The sequence below is a fragment of the Phascolarctos cinereus genome, unplaced genomic scaffold (assembly GCF_003287225.1).
Source record: "Phascolarctos cinereus isolate Bilbo 61053 unplaced genomic scaffold, phaCin_HiC Scaffold_4;HRSCAF=312, whole genome shotgun sequence".
In the NCBI taxonomy this organism is placed as follows: domain Eukaryota; kingdom Metazoa; phylum Chordata; class Mammalia; order Diprotodontia; family Phascolarctidae; genus Phascolarctos; species Phascolarctos cinereus.
The window spans coordinates 468,285,337-468,306,923 of NW_027555847.1; the positions used below are offsets into that span (position 1 = coordinate 468,285,337).

The 21,587-nt window shown below is 36.6% G+C and overlaps 1 long non-coding RNA gene and 1 pseudogene across 1 annotated transcript in view; both read left to right on the top strand.

Moving 5' to 3' along the window:
* Positions 1 to 2,127: 2,127 nt before the first annotated feature.
* The window catches only part of LOC110219001 (uncharacterized), an 84,032-nt gene continuing 64,572 nt past the window's right edge, over positions 2,128 to 21,587 (top strand). The window contains exon 1 of the long non-coding RNA XR_002327476.2: positions 2,128 to 2,204. This is a non-coding gene — a long non-coding RNA (uncharacterized LOC110219001). The remainder of the gene's footprint in view (positions 2,205 to 21,587) is intronic.
* LOC110218999 (large ribosomal subunit protein eL30 pseudogene) lies at positions 20,359 to 20,748 on the top strand (annotated as a pseudogene).

The window sequence follows — 21,587 nt, forward strand, 5'->3', positions numbered from 1 at the left end:
TTTCATCCTATCAATTAAAGTTCACCTATTTTTTTTTGAATTTTTGAAATTCACTTTTTTCTTTCCAGGCTAGGGTCTATGTAAGATTATGGTTAACATTCACTGTTTATCTATAATGATCTTGAAGTTGATGTGATTGTTTTCTCCTAAGACTTTAATTAATGCCATTTCATTCACTAGAGCAGAATCAATCCCAGAATAACAGTTTCCCCTCTACCTGCTGTTAGTTAAAGTTTCCAAGCAAAGAAAAATACAGATTTCATAAGATACTATGTTTTTATAGTGTAAGCTCCTTGAGGATAGTGAATTTTCCTGTATTTTCCCTCCTATTCTATGTATTCTCAGTGCTTTGTGCATAGCAGGGGCTTAATAAATACTTGTTGAATGGGAAGCAGTGCTGGCTCTCAGAGTCAGAAGACCTGGGCTTTTGTATTCTGCCTCTTTCATTTACTACTGTTGAGATTTAGGGTAAGTCAGTGAATGTCCTTGGTACTTATTTTCCTTGTCTGTAGAAAGAAGCCATTGGACTAAATGACCTCTGAGGTCCCTTCCAATTCTAATTAAATGATTCTATCCATTTAATTGAATTTTGGAGAGAAACAGAGTGAGAGAGAGAGAGAGAGAGAGAAAGAGACAGAGAGAAAGAGAGAGATGCAGAGACACAGAGACAGAGACAGAAAGAGAAAGACAGAGACAGAGACAGAAACAGAGAGACCTACAGAAGATGTGCAGATAATTGAAATCTGCCATGACAACAGTGTACCAGTTTTGTGGTCTGTATCATGAATTTATTATCAATTTATTTCAGCTGGTCAAGAATATATTCCCATTCCAGAATTGTATAATTTCTGATTCTCCTTCCCTTTACCCTTATTCGGTGTGCCCCACCACAAGGCTCACACATTTTCACACAAGCATTTTTTTCTTACACACTAAGTGACATTCTAATTCTCAGTTTGTTTATTCTGTTCTTTTGAACAATCTTCATTTCTGTACTTCCTGACAATATGCATTCCATTCTATGAAGTCAAACTGACTTTGGTGGTATAAGAACTTACAGTTTAAGACCACAATTGTAAATGTTCCAATGCTCTCTAATTATTTGTGTATGTGAATTATTGGATAACTCCACTGCTACTCTTCTTTATGTGCCTTACTTATTGCTTTCCAAATGTCTTTAGCAGTTCTATATGGGTATTCTCTTCCGCTTGTTTCATTTTATTTTAAGGTTCTTATTAGATCGGTAAGACTTCAGGTGGACAGTTCTTCCAGACTTGCATTATATATACGAGATTGCCAACCCATTATTCTTATCTCTTAAACTAGGATCTGGAAAATCAAGTCCCATTTTCCCATAAGATCTCCATGGTTAGTTTTCCATATCTTATACTTTCTTAATGTTTTAGTGAAATAATACCACGCTTGTCTCCAAGTCCATTGGTTTTGTGCCAAGGTTTTCATAATCCCTTAAATATCTTCTCTAGGTCTTCTATTCTGCTATTATTATTCATTCTCATGTAAATATTAAATGGTAAATAGTGTTCTACACATCTGGCATATCTTGAGAGTCTTCTTATATCATACCTAGGAATATTTTCCAGGGAACAAATTCTTCATTACCATAATTAATTACTTCAAATTTTTAAACTCTTGTTCCCCTCATGTGGGAGTCACTAAGTATCTGTTGTTTCTTGGACCAAAACTAGAGTTCCTTGGGACTTTAGGCACCTGTAGATCCTTCTTATCCTTCCAAGGAATCTTTAAAATGTTTCTTCCTGGAAGTTCAGATTCACCTTTTACTTAAAAGACCCTTTGATCTATTACATACCTTTAATGGACCAGAGATAATTCTTCCTCTGTCATTTTCTTCACCTCTAAATTTTGACACTGGCTTGGGTTCCCTATGGCCTGTCAGAATATATATATTTTTTTTTATTATGGTTTCCTCCTTAGAACATTTATCCCATCCTTTTGTAAAATTCCTCATTTTTTTTAATCAGTAAGAATGGACAAAAGTCTTCCATTCATTTTCCCTTCTAAAAGAAACACCAATTTGCATTTATTGAACACATAATTTTTATTGTCTCTGGAAGAACCTCAAACAATTCTCTCTTCTTACAGGTTACTGGAACTATTCAATCAATTTCCATATTTACTGAAAATGACATCGTGGATTCTGTGCAGTTCTGTCTTCTACTACTGTGGTCAGTGAATGGATGCTTATCCTTTCTAATTTTCCAAAACACTATAGTCTTACTCTCCTACTTTGATAGGTTGAATTAGAGGAGCAAATATAGGCACAACAAATAAATTAATCAAAATATTTATTGAACACATTGCATTAACTGTTCTAGTCACTGAGGCTAAAAAGATGAAAGCAAATAGTCCCTGATTTCAAGAAACTTATATTTCAATGGGGAGTGGTGTGAGTATGGGAGAGGACAAGACCTCATATAAAGTACACAAAACACAAAATAACCTTGAAAATATCACCAGAAGGTAGGGGTAGCAGGATGTGGTCTCAATCAATTGGCTGTTGTTGTTCAGTTGTGTCTGACACTTCATGACCCCATTTGGAATTTTCTTGGTAAAGATAATGAAACAATTTGCTGTTTCCTTCTACAGCTCATTTTATAGATGAAAAAAACTGAGGCAAACAGATTAATTGACTTGCCCAAGGTCACACAGCTAATGTGTTTGAGGCAGAATTTGAACTCACATCTTTCTGATTTCAGACCCAGTGCTCTGTCCACCCTTCTCAACTAAAGGTCATTTACCTCCTCTCTTTTGTTGATTGTTCTATCCACAATTTTAGCTCTAAGAAGATTATTTCCAAGAAATATGCTTACTTTTGACCTGAGGGGAGATTTGCATTTCTGGACCTTGTTTTCGCCAGAACTAGTACCAGCACAGCTTTCTTACTGCGAGATATGAGTGATGGATAGGACCTGTGTATATGCCTTTCATTGGATGTGAATGATTAGGTCCCCATCTAAATCAGTGAATTCTCTGGTTATTAAAAGAGAGAGAGAGAGAGAGAGAGAGAGAGAGAGAGAGAGAGAGAGAGAGAGAGAGAGAGAGAGATAACATTACTTTTGCAATACCTGTTTTCTACTTGACAAACCTTGTTGTCACTTTGTGATCAAAGCTTCCTTTTCTAGAATTTCCCTAGCCATCTCTTAAATAATGCATTCCGGAATTTTGCCTGGAAACCTGTAATTTATAGATTCTATTCCCTTCCCTTTTGAAAATCTTTTTTTTCTTCCATTTCAATCCTGTGATATGCTTCCTGTTCTATGAAATCTTTCAAGTATCACTGATGTGGCTCAGTAAGTCAATAAGCATGATTTTAGGGGCAAGCATAGTGCTAAACACTAGGGATACAAAGAAAGGCTCTATTGACTCAGGGGTAAGTGGGGAGCAGAAAACAAAACCTCTTACAGAAAGAAATATGTGAGCTTGGTCCTGAGGGAAGTCAGTGAAACATCAAGAAGCAGAGATGAGGAAGAAGACTATTCCAATTATGTAAAGGCATGGAGATGGGACATTAAGTGTTATGTGTGTGGAGTATCAGGTGAGCCAGTTTGACTGGACCATATAGAATGTAGAGGAGGTTAAAGTATAAAAATCCTATATGTAGGCATATTGCCAGCTTTTTCAGGAACATGAATGAGGATGTAGTTTATCTGGATCAGATGACTTGAACTCATTTGGGTAATTAGTTGTCTCTGAATATTTTATTAGTATTTTGCATATTAGCTCCCTATTAGCCATTTTTGTTTTATTCTTTTATAGTTCATTACTTTATTCAATTTCACTGGAGATCAAAAGTAACAGTTTAAGATTTTATCCTCTAAGTGTTGTTGTTATGGTTGCTCAGGGTGAGTCTGGATAAAGGTAGACATTAAGTATTACCCAATGCCTTCTTTTCTCCATACTAAATATCATTCCTTTTCACCCTTTCACGAGGTGAAATAGGACAAGTAAAAGGAAAGTGGTTCAGTCTTTTAAAAAAAATCAGGAAAGCTTTGATCTGGGTTAGGAGTATAAGAACACGTATTTATTATTTTTCCCAATATTTTTTAAAATTTATTTCATTAAATACATCTCAATTACATTTAAGATTTGTTTTTTAGAAATTTTGAGTTCTGAATTCTCTCCTGCCCACCCATCCTGCCCCTCCTCCCTCCCTTTGAGAAGGCAAGCAATTTGATTAGCCCTGCATTGCCAGTATAAATGCCAACTGGTCATAATGCATGATCTTTGTGATTTATTGCTGTGATCTCCTTGCTAGTATTTTACTGAAAATTTTGCATTGATATTCATTAGGGAGATTGATCTACAGTTTTCTTTCTCTGCTTTTACTCTTCCTGGTTTAGGTATTAATATCATATTAGTTTCCTAAAAGGAATTTAGTGGGACTCCTTCTTTGCCTATTCTTCTGAATCTTTTATTTTGTATTGGGATTAATTGTTCTTTAGATGTTTAGTAGAATTCACATGTGACTGCATCAGGTCCTGAGGATTTTTGTTTTCTTTAGTGTATTTTATTTTCCCAATTGCATGTAATAAGAATTTTTAGCATTTGTTTTTCTTTTAATTTTGAGTTCCAAATTTTCTCCCTCCCTCCTCTGACCACTCCCTGAGACAGTAAGCAATTTGTTATAGGTTTTATATATGTGTGTGTGCGTATATATATATATATATATATATATATATATATATATATATATATATGTATATATATATAAAAGCAGTCCTGTAAAACATTTCATATTAGTCATGTTGCAAAGAAAACAGACAAAAAACAAAACAAAAAACAAAAACAAAACTCACACAAAATCAAGAAAGTGAGAATAGTATGCCACAGTCCGCATTCATACTCAACAGTTCTTTCTCTGGAGATAGGATTTTTCTTCACGAGTCCTTTGGGATTGTCTTAGATCATTGTATTGCTGAGAATAGCTAAGTCATTCATGACTGATCATCATACAGTATTGGTGTTATTATGTACAATGTTCTCCTGGGTCTGCTCACTTCACTTTGCATCAGTTTGTGTAATTCTTTCCAGCTTTTTCGCTCATCATTTCTTATAGCAGAATAGTATAACATCACAATCATATACCACAATTCATTCAGCCTTTCCCGCAGCTGGTGGGCATCCACTCAATTTCTTCACCACCACAAAAAGAACTGGTAGAAATTTTTTGTACATGTAGGACCTTATCCCAAATTGTGGTACTGGAGAAGATTTTTGAGAGTTTCTTGGACAGCAAAGAGATTGAATCAGTCAATATTTAAAAAAATAATTAATTCAGGCTATTCACTGGAAGGTCAAATATTGAAGCTGAAGCTGAAGCTTAAATACTTTGGCCACATACTAGCAATTCCAGGTCTTAAATCGTATTATAAAGCAGCAATCATCAAAACTGCTTTGTACTGGCTAAGAAATAGGGAGGTGGATCAGTGGAATAGGTTAAATATGTAAGACACAGCAGTCAATGACTATAGTAATCTATTATTTGATAAACCCAAAGACCCCAGCTTCTGGGATAAGAACCCACTCTGAAAAAAACTGCTAGGAAAACTGGAAAAGAGTATTTCAGAAACTAGGCATAGACCCAAATCTCACGCGCCATATATCAAAATAAAGTCAAAATGGGTTCATGACTTAGATATAAAGGCTGATACTATAAGTAAACTGGGAGAACATGGAATAGTTTACCTATCAGATCTATGGAGAACAGAAGAATTCATGACCAAACAGGAGACAGAGAACATTAGGAAAAGCAAAATGGATAATTTTGATTATGTTAAATTGAAAAGCTTTTGCACAAACAAAGCCAATGCAACTAAGATTAGAAAGAAGGTAGAAAATTGGGAAAGAATTTTTACAACCAGTCTCTCTGATAAAGGCCTCATTTCTAAAATATGTAGAGAATTAAGACACATTTATAAGAATACAAGCCATTCCCCAATTGATAAATGGTCAAAGGATATGAACAGACAGTTCTCAGATGAAGAAATTAAAGCCATCTATAGTCATATGAAAAAATGCTCTAAATCTAAATTGATTAGAGAAATGCAAATCAAAACAACTCTGAGGTACCACATTACACCTATCAGATTGGCCAACATGACAAAACAGGAAAATGATAAATGTTGGAGAAGATGTGGGAAAATTGGGACACTAATACATTGTTGGTGGAGTTGTGAAATGATCCAACCATTTTGGAGGACAATTTGGAACTATGCCCAAAGGGCTACAAAAATGTGCATACCCTTTGATCCAGCAATAGCACTTCTAGGGCTATATCCCAAAGAGATCAAACAAATGGGAAAAGGACCCACATGTACAAATATATTTATATAGCAGCTCTTTGTGGTGGCAAAGAATTGGAAATTGAGAGGATGCCTATCAATTGGGGAATGGCTGAGCAAGTTGTGGTATATGAATGTAATGGAATACTATTGTGCTATAAGAAATGATGAACAGGCTGACTTCAGAAAAACCTGGAAAGACTTATATGGTCTGATGCTGAGTGAAGTTAGAACCAAGAGGACTTTGTACACAATAACAGCCACATTTTGCAATGACTAATATTGTTAAATTGAACCCTTCTCAGCATTATAAGGATTTAAGACATCTCCAGAGGCCTCAGGATGGAAAATGCTGTCCATATCCAAAGAAAGAACTATGGAAGTCAAATTGCTGTCACTTATTTTTACCTTCTGTTGAGTTTTGTTTCATCTTTCTGATGGTCCCTCTTATTGGTTTTAATTTTTACTTACAACTTCACTAATGTGAAAATATGTTTAATAGGAATGTAAATGTAAAGCCTATATCAGATTGTTCGAAATCTTGGGGAGGTTGTGGGGGTGGAGGAAGGGGGAGAAAAATTTCCAACTCAAAAGCATATGGAAGTGATTGTTGATAAATCAAAATAAATTAATAAAATAAAAAAAATACTTTGGCCACATAATGAGAAGAAGGGGTACATTGGAAAAGATTGTGATGTTCAGAAAGATTGAAGGCAAAAGGAAAAAGTCATGGCAAAGAATGAAATGGATAGATAGTGTCATGAAAGCAATGAATATAAATTTGGACAGACTTCAAGAGACAATGGAGGATAGAAGCGCCCTAGAGTGCTATGAACAGTTGGACATGCCTAAACGACTGAACAGCAACAATAAATATATAGCTTTGATTTCTTCCTCTGAAAACTTCCCATTCATATCCTTTGAACATTTATCAATTGGGGAATGACTTATAGTTTTATAAATTTGACTCAGTTCTCTCCATATTTGAGAAATGAGGAAAGCCACTTGTAAAAAAAAATCTTTCTCTCCCGAGCTTTCTGCTTTCCTTCTAATCTTGGTTGCACTGGTTTGTGTGGGGGGAAAAAACCCAACTTTTTAATGTATCAAAACTATCCATTTGATATCATTTAATGCTTTCTACCTCTTGTTTTCTCATAAATTAGTCCTTTATCCATAGATCTGACAGGCAAACTATTTCATGTTCCTCTAATTTGCCAATGGCATCATAATTTATGTATAAATCATGCACATATTTTGACTTTATCTTGGTATATGTTGTGAAATGTTAGTCTATACTTAGTTTATATCAAATTGTTTTCTAGTTTTCCCAGAAGTTTTTGTCAAATAGTGGGTTTTTGTCCGCAAAGCTTAGATCTTTAGGTTTATCAAATATTAAATTGCTATGATCATTTACACTGTATACTGTATACCTAACCTATTCCACTGTTCCACCCCTCTATTTCTTAGCCAGTACCAGATTGCTTTGAAGATTACCTCTTTATAATATAGTGTGAGATTCAATGTGGAGGCCAACTTCCTTCATATTTTTTAAAAAATTAATTCCCTTGATATTCTTGACCTGTTCTGTCAGATAAGCTTTGTATTATTTGTTCTAGCTCTGTGAAATAATTTTTGGTAGTTTGATTGGCATGGCACTGAATAAGTAAATTAACGTAGACAGAATTGTCATCTTTATTATATTGACTCAGCTTACCCATGAGCTATTAATATCTTTTCAAATTATTTTTATCTGACTTTCTTTGTGTGAAAATTGCTTTATAATTTTGCTTATATAGTTCCCGGGTTTGTCTTGGCAGGTAGACTCTCAAGCATTTTTTGTCTACATTTATTTTAAATGGAATTTCACTTTCTATCTCTTGCTGCTGGACTTTGTTGAGCATTTCCAGAAATGCTGATGATTTACATGGGCTTTTTTATATCCTGAAACTTTGCTAAAGTTGTTAATTATTTCAACCAGTTTTTTAATCAATTCTCTGGGATTCTCCAAGTATACTATCATGTCACCTGTAACGAGTGAGAGTTTTGGGGCGTTATGGCAGCAGCAGCAGCGTCGCAGCGGGAGCTGCTGCCTGGCTGAGATGGTTCCCTCTCCCGCTCGACCCCGGGCGGCTCACATACAGTTCTGCCGGCAGCCCCACCCTAACCCCAGCACCGCCCCCGCCCTGCAGCCCCTCCTGCTGCGGACATGTGATCTGTCAGTGCAGTGAACATGGCGGAGCCTTCTGTTGAGTCTTCAAGCCCAGGAGATTCAGCAGCATCAGAGGGCCATGACTTTGATCCATCAGCTAACATGCTGGTTCATGATTGTGATGATGAACGGACATTAGGAGAGGAAGAAATGATGGAAAGAGAAACAAACTTCAATTCAGAAATGGAGGATCTTGCGAGGGAGGGTGATATGCCAGTTCACTAGCTCCTCAGCCTTTCTGGCTATGATAGAGCTGTTGGGCTGCCTGAGGGAGGGAGGAGGAAGAAGAAGGGGGAAATGATGAAGATGTCGACAATAATGACAGCAGTGGATGTAGTGGAGATTTCATCAGGCCAGGAAGATGAAACTCAGTCATCTAATGATGACCCAGCACAGTCTGTGGCTTCTCAGGATGCCCAGGAAATAATCCACCTAAGTCAATGTAAATATTTTGAAAGAAAGAGTGAAATAGAAGAAGAGTCTTCTTCCCATCCTCATATGTCATGGATTTAAGGCCCTTCACCATCCTTGTTGCCTTCCTTTGGGCACTATAGTTTATCAATGTCCTTCCAAATCCCTGATGCCCAGAAATGAATGTGGTGCTCCAGATTTGGTTTCACCAGGACAGAGTATGATGGGACTGTCACCTTTTTTAAAAAAATTCTTTAAAAGCAGTATTATTTTTATTTTTATTTTTTTTAATTTATTTTTTTTTAGTTTTCAAAATTTACTTCAACAAGATTTTCAGTTCTAAATTTTCACCCCAGCACACCCCTCTCCCCACCCCAAGATGGCATGCATTCTGAATAACCCCTCCCCTAGTCTGCCCTCCCTTCTATCTCTCCCTCCCCTTCTCTTATCCATTTCCCCTTCTGCTTTCTTGTAGGTCAGGATAGATTTCTGTACCCTATTTCCTGCATTTCTTATTTCCCAGTTGCGTGTGAACATTTTTTTTAAACATGTGTTTTTAAAAATTTGGCGTCCAAATTTTCTCCCTTCCTCCCTCCCTAACCAACCTCATTGAAAAGGCAAGCAACTCAATATATGTTATACATGTGCAGTTATGCAAAATACTTCCATAGTAGTCATGTCGTGAAAAACTAACTCTATTTCCCTTAATCCTATCCTGCCACCCCATTTATTCTATTCTTTCTTTTGACCCTGTCCCTCCTCAGAAGTATTTGCTTCTGATTACCCCCTTTCCCAATCTACCCTCCTCTCTATCCTTCCCCTGCTCTCTTGTCTTCTCCCTCTATTTTCCTGTAGAGTAAGACAGATTTCCATACCCAATTGAGTGTGTATGTTATTCCCTCCTTAAGTCAAATCCAATGAGAATAAGATTCACTCATTCCCTGTCACCTTCCCCTGTTTCCCCTCCACTGTAAGAACCTTTTCTTTTCTGTTTTTTTGTGAGATAATTTACCCCATTCTACCTCTCACTTTCTCCTTCTCCCAGTATAATCCTCTCTCACCCCTTAATTTTATTCTCCAGATATGACCCCTTCATCTTCAACTCACCCTGTGCCCTCTATTTATATCTATATCTATATCTATATCTATATCTATATCTATATCTATATCTATATCTATATCTATATCTATATCTATATCTATATCTATATCTATATCTATATCTATATCTATATCTATATCTATATCTATATCTGTATCTATCTATCTATCTGTCTGTCTATCTATATATATACATACATATAATTTTCCCCTCCAACTACCCTAATACTGACAAAGGTCTCATGAGTTATAAAATATCATCTTTCCATGTAGGAATGTAAACAGTTCAACCTTAATAAGTCTCTTACGATTTCTCTTTCCTGTTTACCTCTTCTTGTTCCACTTGAGTCTTATATTTGAAAGTCAAATTTCTATTCAGCTCTGTTCTTTTCAACAAGAATGCTAGAAAGTCCTCTGTTTCACCGAATGACCATTTTTTCCCCTGAGGGATTATACTCAGTATTGCTGAGTAGGTGATTCTTAGTTGTAATCCTATCTCCTTTGCCCTCCAGAATATTATGTTCCATGCCCTCCAGTACCTTAATGTAAAAGCTGCTAAATCTAATCATGATTGTGTTTCCACAATACTTGAGTTGTTTCTTTCTGGCAGCTTGTGATATTTTCTTCTTGACCTGGGAAGTCTGGAATTGGGCTACAATATTTCTAGGAGTTTTCCTTTGGGGATCTCTTTCAGGAGGAGATCAGTGGATTCTTTCAATTTCTATTTTGCCCTCTGGTTCTACCATATCAGGGCAGTTTTTCTTGATAATTTCTTGAAAGATGATGTCTAGGCTCTTCTTTTGATCATGGCTTTCAGATAGTCCAATAATTTTTAAATTCTCTCTCCTGGACCTATTTTCCAGGTCAGTTGTTTTTCCAATGGGATATTTCACATTGTTTTCTAATTTTTCACTCTTTTGGATTTGTTTTACACTGTCTTGATTTCTCATAAAGTCACTAGCTTCGAATTGCTCTATTCTAATTTTTAGGGAAGTATTTTCTTCAGTAATCTTTTGGACTTCCTTTTCCATTTGGCCAATTTTCTTTTTAGGGCATTCTTCTCCTCATTGCCTTTTTGGACCTCATTTGCCATTTAAGTTAGTCTATTTTTTAAGGCATTATTTTCTTCAGTATTTTTTTGGGTCTCCTTTAGCAAGCTGTTGACTTGTTTTTCATGATTTTCTTGCATCACTCTCACTTCTCTTCCCAGTTTTTCCTCTACTTTTATTACTTGCTTCTCAAAATCCTTTTTGAGCTCTTCCAAGGCCTGGGACTGATTCATACTTTTCTTGGAGGCTTTGGATGTAGGAGCTTTGACTTTGTTGTCTTCTTCTGGTTGTATGTTTTGATCTTTGTTACCAAAAAAAAATTCTATGATCTGACACTTCTTGTGAGGTTTGCTCATGATTCCAGCCAATTACTTGAGTTATAAACTCTTTATTAAGGTAGAGGTCTACTTCCAATGTGGAGAATGTAGTGTCCCAAGCTTCAGGGGTTTGTACATCTGTTTTCAGAGATACTGCTAGGGACCTGTAAATTTTCAGCTCTTCCAGGTGGTGGTATAATCAAAGGAGAGGTGTTTACTCCTTTCCTGTCCTGTTTTCTGGTCTATGAGTGACCACAAGCACTCTTTCTGTCTTGGAACTGTGAGGAGGATTTTCTCTCCACAGCCACAAGCTCCACCACGCCAGCACTCCTTCTCACCCCAGTACCGCCATTGAGAACTCTGACCCAGATCCAAGCGTGGGCAAAGCCAGACATTCCTGTCTCTGCACTGGAAAAGAGATCCCTGCAATCCCCCTCTGATTTGCCACTTGATTCCCCCTCAGTCTGTGGGCCAGAAGCTCAGGAAGCAGCTGCCACCCTGGGGTCTTGCTCAAGAACTGAGGCTGAGACCTAGCTTCTCTCCCAGCACTGCAGAAACAGACTTTTCCTACTGACTTTCTAAGTTGTCTTTGGTGTTCATGGGTTGAGAGGTCTGAAAACTGCCACAGCTGCCCATGATTCAGTCCTTTGAGACCTGCTCCAGGTTTGCTGTGGCCTGCATGCCCACGCTGAACTGTGTTCCTCTCCCCAAATGGCGGGATATACCTTTCTGATCACCCATCCAGGTTGTCTTGGGCTGGAAATTTGTTTCACTCTGTCTTTTTGTAGATTCTGCTGCTTTAGAATTTGTTTAGAGCCATTTTTTTATACATATTTGGAGGGGTTTGAGGGAGAGCTCAAGCAAGTCACTGCTTTCACTCTGCCATCTTGGCTCAGCTCCCTAGGACTGTTAGTTTCTTGTTCCTGGAAGCTTGGCCTTTCAGTGCAGCCCAGATCACATTCACCTTTTTATCTGATGATCATACACATTGACTTAGTGAGCTCAAAGTCCACTAAAACCTCAGATCATTTTTAGCCAAGCCTCTGTCTAAACTAACGGTAATAATAATAGCTTCCATTTATATAATATCTCCTTTGCACCAGGCACTGTCCTAAGCACTTTACAAATATTGTTCCATTTGATCCTCACAGCAACCCTGGGACATTAATGCAATTATTATCTGCATTTTACAGATGAGGAAACTGAGGCTACTGATTTGCCTAGGGTCAGACAGTAAGGGGGAAGGAAGGGAATAAACATAGAGCATCTGCTATGTGCCAGGCACTGTGCTAAGTACAAATTTTTTTCTTAACAAGTATTATCTCACTTGATTATCATCTCACAGTCCTGTGAGTTAGGTGCTATTTATCCCCATTTTACAATTGAGGATCCTGAGCCAAATAAGGGAAATGATTTGCCCAGAGTCAGGTAGCTAGGAAGTGTCTGAGGCTGGATTTGAACTTGGGTCTTCCTAACTCCCTATCCACAGCACTACTTCACTGACACCTGTACTCCTCAAGTTACTGTACTTACAGGGTTGTTTTCTTGAGCCCAAATATAAGATTTGACATTTATTCCTATGAAATTTCATCTTAGGTTGAAGGACCAGGCTAAGTATAAGAAACTTTAAACAGGAACATTTTGTAGCACATTTAGATGATGTTAATAAAGAAGAGCCTTTAACAATTTAACTTAAACAGATATACATACCTTTCTTCTCTCTTCCCTGTTTTACAAATTTTTTTTGAATGATAATTTATAACATAAGTTGGTTGTTGGGAGAATAAGGCTTAGGGCTAGACACATAAATCAGAAGATAGCAAAATAAATAAATGGTTTTTATGTTTAAAAAAGTTATAGTTTTGTTTCCTCATTGCCTATCCTAATTCCTTCCATTTATTTTTCTTCTCTTATTGCTATAGCTAGCATTTTTAGTATAGTATTGAAAAATAATCATGATACTGGCCATCCTTGCTTTACCCCTGATCTTATTGGGAAGGCTTTTACTTGTCCCCATTAGAGATAATGCTTGTTGATAACTTTAAATAGATAGTACTTGTCATTTTAAGGAAAGATCCATTTATTCCTATGCTTTCTAATATTTTGAAAAGGAATGGGTGTTGTATTTTGTCAAAAAACTTTTTCTGCATCTATTGAAATAATCATATGATTTCTGTTGGTTTTGTTGTTGATATGATCAATTGCACTTATAGTTTTTCTAATATTGAACTAGTCCTGCATATCTGGTATAAATCCCACCTAGTCACAGCATATGATCTTTTTTGACATATTGCTGTAATAACCTTACTGATATTTCATTTAAAATTTTTACATCATTATTCATTAAAAAATTGATTTATAGTTTTCTTTCTATTTTCATTCTTAGTTTAAAAATGAGCACCATATTTGCATCATAAGAGGAATATAATAGGACTCCTTATTTGCCAATTTTTCCAAATGGATTATATAGTATTTAAATTAATTATTCTTTAAATGCTTGATAGAATTCACTTGTGAATCCATTTGGACCTAAGGAATTTTCTCAAAGGGAGTTGATTGATGTCTTGTTCAATATATTTTTCTAGGATGGGGTCATTTAAGTATTCTATTTTCTCTTTTTTGGGATCACTTTCAGGAAGTGATTGGTACATTCTTTCCATTCCCATTTTACACTCTGATTCTATGATACTGAGGCAGTGTTCCTTAATAATTTCTTGAAATATGATGTTTTTGATCATGGCTTTCAGGTAGTCCAATAATCATTTATCCCTCCTCAATCTATTTTCCAGGTCAGTTATTTTTCCAATGAGATTTTTCACACTTTCTTCTATTTTATTTTCATTCTTTTGATTTTGTTTTATTGTTTCTTGATGTCTCATGGAGTCATTAGCTTCCGCTTGCTGAATTAAAATTTTATAGAATTATTTTGTTCAGTGAGCTTTTATACTTCCTTTTCCATTTGGCCAATTCTGGTTTTTAAGGATTTCTTTTCTTCACTGAATTTTTGTTCATCTTTTTCCATTTTTTTGTGCTTCCTTTACTAAGCTGTTGACTGCCTTTTCGTGATTCTCTTGCATAACTCTCATTTCTTTTCCCAATTTTTCTTCTCTCTTATTTGATTTTTAAACTCTTTTTTGAGTTCTTCCAGGAGTTCTTCTTTTGACTTGACAGCCAATTCATGTTTTTCTTTGAGGCTTTGCGTGTAGCAGTATTAACATTGTTTTCCTCTTCAAGTTTATATTTTGAGTTCATCTTTTCTATGATCAAATTCTTTTTTTTTCTTTATTATTTGTCCATCCTATTTCTTGACTTTTTACTTTACAATAAAGATGAGCTCTGCTTCTGGGGTTGAGAGGGGACTATCCCAAAATTAAGATTTTTTTTTAATGTGGCTGTTTTCAGAGCTCATTCTGGGGACCTGCCATTTTCAGTTCTTCCAATATGGTATGTTCTATGGAGAGGTATGTTTACTGATCTCCTGACCTGTACTTTATTCTGTGAGTGACCACAAGCATTTTTTCCACCTTGGACCTGCAATCAGGATCCCAGAGCCCCTGCATTCTAGTGGGCTAGTGCTCCCCCTTACCCTGTAACTCTGACCTGGGTCTATGGCCCAAATTCCCATTTGGGCAATTCAACAGAGTGTTCCACCCAGTGGGAGCAAAGTGTGTTTGTAATCACCTTCTGATCAGCTGTCCAGTCCCCTTACTGACTGTGTGCTGAGTGCTCTGTTAGTCACTGCTGCTGATTCAGTTGCCCCCAAGACCTGCACTGGTTTGCTGAGGCAGGATCTGCTGTTGGCTTCCCTGGGGCCCAGAGCCTCACTTCTGGCTCCGGCCTGGGCGCAGTGCCTCATTGCCGGTTCCTGCTGAGGTATGGACCCATGCTGTTGGCTTGCTGGGGTGCAGCGTGCTATTGGCTTCTGGCCATTTGAGTTGGACTACATTGAACTCTCACCTCAGTCAGACAAAGTTTTCCTTTTGAGCTAAATTTTCTTAGGCTAGAAAATTGTTTTACCATGTCCTTTTGTTTGTTCTGTCCCTCCAGAATGCATTTTGAGGGGACAGCTAAGTGGTACAGTGGATAGATAGCACTCTGGCCTTGCAGTCAGGAGGACCTGAGTGCAAATCCGGCCTCAGACACTTGACACTTACACTTACTAGCTGTGTGACCTTGGGCAAGTCACTTAACCCTGATTGCCTAACCAAAAAACAAAAAAAGAAGCAAAAACAAAAACAGAATGCATTTTGAGGTATTATTTTACAGTTGTTTGGAGGGGAATTTGGGAAAGCTCCAATGAGTTCCTGCCTTACTCCACCATCTTGGCTCTACCCTCCAGGGGATTTTTCCCTTAGAGAGTTAATTTGTGGCTTGTTCAATTCATTTTTCTAAGGTAGGGTTATTTAATTATTCAATTTCCTCTTCTGTTAATGTGGACAATTTATATTTTTGTAAATATTCATCTATTTCACTTAGTCAAATTTGTTAGCATATAATTGGTAAAATAGCTCCTATTATTGCTTTAATGTCTTCTTCCTTGGTGGTGAATACACTCTTTTCATTTTTGATGCTGGTAATAAGGTTTTCTTCTTTTTTAAAATCAAATTAACAAATGGTTTATTGGGGTTTTTTTGTTTATTTTTATAAAACCAGCTCCTAGTTTTATTTAGTAGTGCAATGATTTTCTTTCAATTTTATTAATCTCTCCTTTGATTTTTGGGATTTCCAATTTGGTGTTTAAATGGGGAATTTTAATTTGTTCTTTTCCTAATTTTTTAACTGCATGCCTAATTCATTGATCACTGTTACTTCTCTATTTTGTTGATGTACACATTTAGAAATATAAGTTTTCCCCTAAGTACTGTTTTGGCTGCATCCCATAATTTTGGTATGTTATCTTATTGTTGTCATTCTCTTTCCTGAAATTATTGATTGTTTCTATGATTTGTTCTTTGATCCACTCATTCTTTAGGATTAGAATATTTAGTTTCTAGTTAATTTTAATCTATATTTTCATAACCCTTAATTGAATGTAATTTTTATTGTATTATTGTATAAAAAGGATTCACTTGGTTGTTCTGCTTTTCTGTTAGTGAGTTTTTTATGCCCTAATAAATGGTCAATTTTTTGAAATTGCCATATACAGCTGAGAAAAAGTTTACTCCTTTCTATTCCTATTTAGTTTTCTCTAGAGGGCTAACATATCTAACTTTTCTAAAATTCTATCTGTCTCCTTTACGTCTTTAATGTTTTTTTGATGTTTAGTGTTATCTAGTTCTGAGAGGGAAAAGTTGAAGTCCCCAACTGGTATACTTTTAGTCATCCCTCTTATAATTAATTTAATTTTTCCTTTAAGAATTTGAATGCTATGCCATTTGGTGCAAATATGTTTAGTATTTATATTACTACATTTTCTAAAGTACCTTTTAGTAAAATTTACTTTTTGTTTTCTCTTCCATTTTATTTTATTTTTACCCTGTCCATCTTTAAAAGTCTGTTTTGCTTCTGACCACCACCTCCCTTAATCCTCTCTTTTATCAGTTCCTCCTTCTTTTCTCCCTTCCCCTCCAACTTCCATGTAGGGTAAGATAGATTTCTATACTCAATTGAGTGTTCATGTTATTCCTTTTTTGAGCCAATTCCAATAAGATAAGGTTCAAGCTTTCATGGGGGTGGGGTGGGCAATGAGCCCCCAAACATCTGCTCATTTTCCTCTTCACTGTAAAAGCTATTCCTTTCCTTTCCTTTCTCTTTTATGGGAGATAATTTTCTTTGTTCTTTCTCTCCCTTCACCTTACTCTCAGTGCATCCCTTCTTATTCCTTATTTTTTTGATGATACCATCATATTGAATTCATTCCCATGCAGTCTATCTATGTATGCTCCTTCTACCTGCCCTAATAATGATAACATTCTTAGGAGTTATAAGTATCATCTTCCAAAATGGGAACGTAAACATTTTAGTCTTACTGAATCCTTTATTATTTTTCTTTCATGTTTACCTTGTTATGCTTCTCTTGAGTCTTGTATTTAAAAGTCCAGTTTTTTACTCAGCTCTGTTTTATTTTTTTTTAATCAGAAATGCCTAAATGTGCTTTATTTCATTAAATGTCCATTTTCCCATGAAGGATTATGCTTATTTTTGCTAGGTAAGTTATATCATATTTCAAGCCCTCTTATCCTTTCACGTGAAACCTGCTAAATTGTATGTGATTCTGTGGCTCCAGGATAATTGAATTATTTCTTTCTGAGTCACAATCTTTTCTCCTTGCGTTGGGAGCTCTGGAATTTGTGCTGTTATATTCCTGGAAGTTTTCATTTTGAGATCTCTTTGAGGAGATGATCAATGGATTCTTTCAATTTCTGTTTTACCCTTTAGTTCTATGATATCAGCACAGTTTTCCTTTATAATTTCTTGAAATATAATTTCTAGGCTCTTTTTTTATCATGGCTTTCAAATAGTCCGATAATTCTTAATTTATCTCCCCTTGATCTATTTTCCAGGTCAGTTTTCCCATGAGATCTTCTATGTTTTTTTTCTTTTGATTTTAGTTTATTGTTTCTTAATGTCTCATGGAGTTGTTGGCTTCTACTTTCTGAATTCTAATTTTAAGGAATTATTTTCTTTTTAAAAAATATTTATTTTTAGTTTTTAACATTCACTTCCGTAAGCTTTTGAGTTTAAAATTTTCTCCCTCTCTCCTATCCACCCTCCCCAAGATGGCATGCAATCTGACATAGTTTCTACATATACATTCATCGTAAACATATTTTCACATTAGTCATGTTGTAAGTAGAATCTGATCCAATGGGAGGAAGCACAAGAAACAAAAACAAAAAAAAGTGAGCAAATAGTATGCTTTGATCTGCCTTCAGACTCCACAGTTCTTTCTCTGGATGTGGGTAGCATTTTCCATCATGAAACTTTTGGATCTGTCTTAGATTGTATTTCTGAGAAGAGCTAAGTCTATCAAATTTAGTCATGGCACAATGTTGCTACTAACGTATTCAATGTTCTCCTGATTCTGCTCACTTCATTCAGCATTAGTTCATATAAGTCTTTCCTGGTTCTTCTGAAGTCGGCCTGCTCATCATTTCTTATAGCGAAATAGTATTCCATAACATTCATATACCACAACTTGTTCAGCCATTACCCAATTGATGGGCATCCCCTCAATTTCCAATTCTTGGCCACTACAAAAAGAGCTGTTATGAATATTTTTGTACATGTGGGTCCTTTTCCCATTTTTATGATCTCTTTGGAATACAGACCTAGAAGTGCTATTGCTGGATCAAATTGTATACACAGTTTTATAGCTTATATGTGTGTGTGTGTGTGTGTGTGTGTGTGTGTGTAATTTTGTGCAATTCTACTTTTTAAGGCGTTCTTTTCTTCAGTGAAATTTTTTTTTTACCATTTTTCCATTTGATTCTTTTTTAAGGGGTTCTCTTCAATGTGTTTCTTTTTTTTCTTTTTGGCTCTTTTATGATTTGCTCAATTCTGTTTTTTAAGGTGGTTTTTTTTTAGTTTTTTTTTTGCCCCTTTTGCCAGGCTGTTGATTTTCTTTTCATAATTTTCTTGCATCACTCTCATTTTTTCCCAATTTTTCCTCTACCTCTCTTATTTAATTTTTAAAATTTATCTTGTGTCTTCCATGAATTTTTGTTGGGCTTGTGTCCAATCCATACTTTTCTTTAAAACTTTGCTTGTTGGGTGGTGCCAAGATGGTGGAGTAAAAGCAATTACTTGCTTGAGATGTCCCCCAAACCCCTCCAGAAGAACCCACAAAAAGACAGAGTGAAACAAATTCCCAGCCCAAGACAACCTGGATGGTTGATTGGAAAGTTCTATCAGGCCTGGCTGGGAGAGGAATGACGTTCAGCATGGGTATGCAGGCAAAATGCAAAGCTGGAGCAGGCTTCAGAGGACTGAATCACAGGCAGCAGTGGCAATTTCCAGACTTCTCAACCCATGAACACCAAAGAGAACTTGGAAGGTCAGTAGGAAAAGTCCGTGACTGTGGTGAGAGAGAAGCTCAGTCCCAGCCCCAGTTCTGGCACAGCCCCAGGACAGTGGCTGCTTCCAGATTTCTTGGCCCTTAGACAGAGAGGGAATAGAGTGGCTGATCAGAGGGGGATTACAGGGATCTCTTTGCTCATGCTGAGGCAGGATTCTCTTGCTTTGCCTATCCTTGCATCTGGGTCACAGTTCTGGGAGGTGGCCCTGGAGCAAGAAGGAGCGCTGATATGGTGAAGCTTGTAATGGTGGTGAAGAGAGAATCTTCCTCATAGTTCCAAGGCAGAAAAGAGTGCTTGTGGTCACTCACAGACAAGAGCACAAGCCAGGAAAGTAGTAAACACCTCACCCTTGATTGTACCAACTTGGAAGAACTGAAGATTGACAGGTCCCTAGAAGTACCTCTGAAAACAGCTGCACAAAACCCCCGAAGCTTGGGACAGTACATTCTCCATACTAGAAACAGACCCCTACCTTAACAAAGAGTTTATAACTCAAGTAATTGTCTGGGATCATGAGCAAACTGCATAAAAAAAGTCAGACCATAGAATCTTTCTTTGGTTACAAAGAAGATCAAAACATACAATCAGAAGAAAGTCAAAGCTCCTGCATCCAAAGACTCCAAGAAAAATATGAATTGGTCCTAGGCCAGGGAAGAGCTCAAAAAGAATTTTGAGAAACAAGTAAGAGAAGTAGAGGAAAAGCTGGGAAGAGAAATGAGAGTGATGTGAGAAAATCATGAAAAACAAGTCAAATGCTTGCTAAAAGAAACCCAAAATACACTGAAGAAAATAACACCTTAAAAAACAAACTAACCCAAATAGCAAAAGAGGTCCAAAAAGCCAGTAAGGAGAAGAATGTCTTAAAAAGCAGAATTGGCCTTTCTCACTTCCCGGCCATCTTGTTGGCAGGTCTCTGGCTGAGGGTCCTCCCGCACAGTAGGCAGGAAGATGGTGGCCTCAAAGAAGATGAAAAAGTCGCTGGAGTCCATCAACTCGAGGCTTCAGTTGGTCATGAAAAGCAGCAAATACGTGCTAGGCTACAAACAGACCCTGAAAATGATCAGACAAGGCAAAGCCAAATTGGCCATCTTAGCCAACAACTGCCCAGCCTTGAGGAAATCAGAGATTGAATATTACGCTATGTTGGCCAAAACTGGTGTACGTCACTACAGTGGCAATAACATTGAATTGGGTACAGCATGTGGGAAGTACTACAGAGTGTGTACACTGGCTATCATTGATCCAGGTGATTCTGACATCATTAGAAGCATGCCAGAACAGACCAGTGAAAAGTAAACTGTAGAAAACTATTCTTTAATAAACCGGGCCATAACTTGTTTAAAAAAAAAAAGCAGAATTGGTCAAACGTAAAAAGAAGTCCAAAAGCTCACTGAAGAGAATACTTCCTTAAAAATTAGAATAGAGCAATTGGAAGACAATGACTTTATAAGAAATCATGACACAGTAGGACAAATCCAAAAGAATGAAAAATTAGAAAACAATGTGAAATATTTCATTGGAAAAACAACTGACCTGGAAAATAGATCCAGGAGTGAGAATTTAAAAATTATTGGACTATCTGAAAGCCATGATCAAAAAAAGAGCCTAGACATCATCTTTCAAGAATTTATCAAGGAAAACTGCCCTGATATTTTAGAACCAGAGGGCAAAATAGAAGTGGAAAGAATCCACTGATCTCCTCCTGAAAGAGATCCCCAAAGGAAAACTCTTAGGAATATTGCAGCCCAATTCCAGACTTCCCAAGTCAAGAAGAAAATATTATAAGTAGCCAGAAAGAAATAATTCTAGTATTGTGGAAACACAATCAGGATAACACAAGATTTAGCAGCTTCTTCATTAAGGGACTAGAGGGCTTGGAATGTAATATTCTGGAGGTCAAAGGAGATAGGATTACAACCAGCAATTACCTTCCCAGCAAAACTGAGCATAATCCTTCAGAGGAAAAAGTAGACATTCAGTGAAATAGAGGACTTTCAAGCATTCTTGATGAAAAGACTAGAGCTGAATAGAAATTTTGACCTGCAAATACAAGACTCAGAAGCATAAAGAGGTAAACTGGAAAGAGAAATCATAAGGGACTTATTAAGATTGAGCTGTTTACATTCCTACATGGAAAGATGATATTTGTAACTCATGAGACC